This window comes from Oncorhynchus gorbuscha, unplaced genomic scaffold, assembly GCF_021184085.1.
Source record: "Oncorhynchus gorbuscha isolate QuinsamMale2020 ecotype Even-year unplaced genomic scaffold, OgorEven_v1.0 Un_scaffold_1924, whole genome shotgun sequence".
In the NCBI taxonomy this organism is placed as follows: Eukaryota; Metazoa; Chordata; class Actinopteri; order Salmoniformes; family Salmonidae; genus Oncorhynchus; species Oncorhynchus gorbuscha.
In genome coordinates, this window is record NW_025746571.1 from 67,028 (window position 1) to 72,500 (window position 5,473).

The window sequence follows — 5,473 nt, forward strand, 5'->3', positions numbered from 1 at the left end:
TCTGACTGACATATACAGGCTGATCTGATTGACATATATAGGCTGATCTGACATATATAGGCTGATCTGACTGACATATACAGGCTGATCTGACTGACATATACAGGCTGATCTGACTGACATATACAGGCTGATCTGATTGACATATATAGGCTGATCTGACATATATAGGCTGATCTGACTGACATATATAGGCTGACATAACTGACCTAAATCAGGAGGTTTGCGTATGCTGATATTAACTATGGGTAGTAGGAAGTTACAGCATCATTTTTAGTCACAATAAATGTGATGTCACCACACTCCACACCCACCCACCTCTACTCTCCCTTCTTCTCTCCCTGTTCTCCTCCCTCCTCTCCTAGTTCTCCTCCCTTCTCTCCTAGTTCTCCTCCCTCCTCTCCTAGTTCTCCTCCCTCCTCTCCTAGTTCTCCTCCCTCCTCTCCTAGTTCTCCTCCCTCCTCTCCTAGTCCTCCTCCCTCATTCTCTCCTAGTTCTCCTCCCTCCTCTCCTAGTTCTCCTCCCTCCTCTCCTAGTCCTCCTCCCTCATTCTCTCCTAGTTCTCCTCCCTCCTCTCCTAGTTCTCCTCCCTCCTCTGTCTGCTCCAGTTGGCTCTCAGATCCAGAGTCCAGACAAGTCACACCACATTGTGTTCACCACTTGCTCCTCAGCTATTAGTCTTCTTCAACATCTTCAACCTTCAGCTAACCTGTAAAGAGGAAGAGAAAGTACTGATTGGATATCAAAGTAGTCATGATAGTATTTAGTCATTGGAAATGTACTATATAGGTAATATTGACTTATCTAAAAAAAATGTTTTTATTGTTTAATACATTTTACATCAAGTATTTTGTAAGAAAAAGTAGGATCTGATTGTCTTGGTGTAACGGTGAAAAATGTCTTAGCTGTCTTTCTCTGTTTAACCTAACAACTCCTTAGATGCAGACCAATAGGACCTGACCTATGGTTCACTGTGTTCTCAAACATCATATTATGTTGAGTCATAGAAAGTTCTGGTAACATCTGGTACTGTTATACATCTGGTAACATCTGGTACTGTTATACATCTGGTAACATCTGGTACTGTTATACATCTGGCAACATCTGGTACTGTTATACATCTGGTAACATCTGGTACTGTTATACATCTGGTAACATCTGGTACTGTTATACATCTGGTAACATCTGGTACCGTTATTCAGAGATTACCACCTGAAATTCATTACAGTACAACGGTTTGATTTGTTTGATCGTAGCTAGCTACATAGCTAGCTACATAGCCGTCTTTGTATCAAAGATAATTGTGTAGTCTAGAGCGACTTTCTAGGTTAGCTAGCCAGCTATTGTCGTTCTTTTAACGCAACGTAACGTAAACAACACTGCTAGCTAGCCAGCTAGCCCCCGAATAGCAGCACTGCAGAAACTATTACACTCAACGGAACGACTTGATTAGTGTAGTGTCAACAATGCAGCCACTGCCAGCTAGCCTACTTCAGCAGTACTGTATCATTTTCATAATTTTAGTCAATAAGATTCTCGCTACGTAAGCTTAACTTTCTGAACATTCGAGACGTGTAGTCCACTTGTCATTCCAATCTCCTTTGCATTAGCGTAGCCTCTTTTGTAGCCTGTCAACTATGTGTCTGTCTATCCCTGTTCTCTCCTCTCTGCACAGACCATACAAACGCTCCACACCGCGTGGCTGCGGCCACCCTAATCTGGTGGTCCCAGCGCGCACGACCCACGTGGAGTTCCAGGTCTCCGGTAGCCTCTGGAACTGCCGATCTGCGGCCAACAAGGCAGAGTTCATCTCAGCCTATGCCTCCCTCCAGTCCCTCGACTTCTTGGCACTGACGGAAACATGGATCACCACAGATAACACTGCCACTCCTACTGCTCTCTCTTCATCCGCCCACGTGTTCTCGCACACCCCGAGAGCTTCTGGTCAGCGGGGTGGTGGCACCGGGATCCTGATCTCTCCCAAGTGGTCATTCTCTCTTTCTCTCCTTACCCATCTGTCTATCGCCTCCTTTGAATTCCATGCTGTCACAGTTACCAGCCCTTTCAAGCTTAACATCCTTATCATTTATCGCCCTCCAGGTTCCCTCAGAGAGTTCATCAATGAGCTTGATGCCTTGATAAGCTCCTTTCCTGAGGACGGCTCACCTCTCACAGTTCTGGGCGACTTTAACCTCCCCACGTCTACCTTTGACTCATTCCTCTCTGCCTCCTTCTTTCCACTCCTCTCCTCTTTTGACCTCACCCTCTCACCTTCCCCCTACTCACAAGGCAGGCAATACGCTCGACCTCATCTTTACTAGATGCTGTTCTTCCACTAACCTCATTGCATCTCCCCTCCAAGTCTCCGACCACTACCTTGTATCCTTTTCCCTCTCGCTCTCATCCAACACTTCCCACACTGCCCCTACTGGATGGTATCGCGCCGTCCCAACCTTCGCTCTCTCTCCCCGCTACTCTCTCCTCTTCCATCCTATCATCTCTTCCCTCTGCTCAAACCTTCTCCAACCTATCTCCTGATTCTGCCTCCTCAACCCTCCTCTCCTCCCTTTCTGCATCCTTTGACTCTCTATGCCCCCTATCCTCCAGGCTGGCTCGGTCCTCCCCTCCCGCTCCGTGGCTCGACGACTCATTGCGAGCTCACAGAACAGGGCTCCGGGCAGCCGAGCGGAACTGGAGGAAAACTCGCCTCCCTGCGGACCTGGCATCCTTTCGCTCCCTCCTCTCTACATTTTCCTCTTCTGTCTCTGCTGCTAAAGCCACTTTCTACCACTCTAAATTCCAAGCTTCTGCCTCTAACCCTAGGAAGCTCTTTGCCACCTTCTCCTCCCTCCTGAATCCTCCTCCCCCTCCCCCCTCCTCCCTCTCTGCAGATGACTTCGTCAACCATTTTGAAAAGAAGGTCGACGACATCCGATCCTCGTTTGCTAAGTCAAACGACACCGCTGGTTCTGCTCACACTGCCCTACCCTGTGCTCTGACCTCTTTCTCCCCTCTCTCTCCAGATGAAATCTCGCGTCTTGTGACGGCCGGCCGCCCAACAATCTGCCCGCTTGACCCTATCCTCGTCTCTCTTCTCCAGACCATTTCCGGAGACCTTCTCCCTTACCTCACCCCTGACCGCTGGCTACGTCCCTTCCGTCTTCAAGAGAGCGAGAGTTGCACCCCTTCTGAAAAAACCTACACTCGATCCCTCCGATGTCAACAACTACAGACCAGTATCCCTTCTTTCTTTTCTCTCCAAAACTCTTGAACGTGCCGTCCTTGGCCAGCTCTCCCGCTATCTCTCTCAGAATGACCTTCTTGATCCAAATCAGTCAGGTTTCAAGACTAGTCATTCAACTGAGACTGCTCTTCTCTGTATCACGGAGGCGCTCCGCACCGCTAAAGCTAACTCTCTCTCCTCTGCTCTCATCCTTCTAGACCTATCGGCTGCCTTCGATACTGTGAACCATCAGATCCTCCTCTCCACCCTCTCCGAGTTGGGCATCTCCGGCGTGGCCCACGCTTGGATTGCGTCCTACCTGACAGGTCGCTCCTACCAGGTGGCGTGGCGAGAATCTGTCTCCTCACCACGCGCTCTCACCACTGGTGTTCCCCAGGGCTCTGTTCTAGGCCCTCTCCTATTCTCGCTATACACCAAGTCACTTGGCTCTGTCATAACCTCACATGGTCTCTCCTATCATTGCTATGCAGACGACACACAATTAATCTTCTCCTTTCCCCCTTCTGATGACCAGGTGGCGAATCGCATCTCTGCATGTCTGGCAGACATATCAGTGTGGATGACGGATCACGACCTCAAGCTGAACCTCGGCAAGACGGAGCTGCTCTTCCTCCCGGGGAAGGACTGCCCGTTCCATGATCTCGCCATCACGGTTGACAACTCCATTGTGTCCTCCTCCCAGAGCGCTAAGAACCTTGGCGTGATCCTGGACAACACCCTGTCGTTCACAACTAACATCAAGGCGGTGGCCCGTTCCTGTAGGTTCATGCTCTACAACATCCGCAGAGTACGACCCTGCCTCACACAGGAAGCGGCGCAGGTCCTAATCCAGGCACTTGTCATCTCCCGTCTGGATTACTGCAACTCGCTGTTGGCTGGGCTCCCTGCCTGTGCCATTAAACCCCTACAACTCATCCAGAACGCCGCAGCCCGTCTGGTGTTCAACCTTCCCAAGTTCTCTCACGTCACCCCGCTCCTCCGCTCTCTCCACTGGCTTCCAGTTGAAGCTCGCATCCGCTACAAGACCATGGTGCTTGCCTACGGAGCTGTGAGGGGAACGGCACCTCAGTACCTCCAGGCTCTGATCAGGCCCTACACCCAAACAAGGGCACTGCGTTCATCCACCTCTGGCCTGCTCGCCTCCCTACCACTGAGGAAGCACAGTTCCCGCTCAGCCCAGTCTAAACTGTTCGCTGCTCTGGCCCCCCAATGGTGGAACAAACTCCCTCACGACGCCAGGACAGCGGAGTCAATCACCACCTTCCAGAGACACCTGAAACCCCACCTCTTTAAGGAATACCTAGGATAGGATAAGTAATCCTTCTCACCCCCCCCATTTAAGATTTAGATGCACTATTGTAAAGTGACTGTTCCACTGGATGTCATAAGGTGAATGCACCAATTTGTAAGTCGCTCTGGATAAGAGCGTCTGCTAAATGACTTAAATGTAAATGTAAATGTAAATCATCAATTCAATAAAATAATCCCCAAAAATCAGAATTCCATAATGTGGTTTGGGATTATGTCCACCTCATTCCTGATAGAAAGCTTCCCTTTGACTACAACATATTTCAGAGCAAACATAGGTACGGTGATGGTATAACAGCTGTGGGAAATTCAATTATCTCTTGTAGCAGAAAGCCATATACACAAAATAAATCATGTTTTTTCAGCAAATCATTTATTTTCAGAAATTGAATTGGAACAAAATTATAGATTGTTTTGATTACACACATTAACACCTGTTTACAACAGCCCGAGAGAGATGGAACTACCTCTTAGATATCATTACAATTCATTAACACTTGTTTACAACAGTCCTAGAGAGATGGAACTACCTCTTAGATATCATTACAATTCATTAACACCGGTTTACAACAGTCCTAGAGAGATGGAACTACCTCTTAGATATCATTACAATTCATTAACACCTGTTTACAACAGTCCTAGAGAGATGGAACTACCTCTTAGATATCATTACAATTCATTAACACCTGTTTACAACAGTCCTAGAGAGATGGAACTACCTCTTAGATATCATTACAATTCATTAAACCTCGTGAGTCTCTAGGGGCAGTATTTCATTATTGGATTTAAAAAACGTGCCCGTTTTAAGCGCAATATTTTGTCACGAAAAGATGCTCGACTATGCATATAATTGGCAGCTTTGGAAAGAAAACACTCTGGCGTTTCCAAAACTGCAAAGATATTATCTGAGTGCCCCAGAAC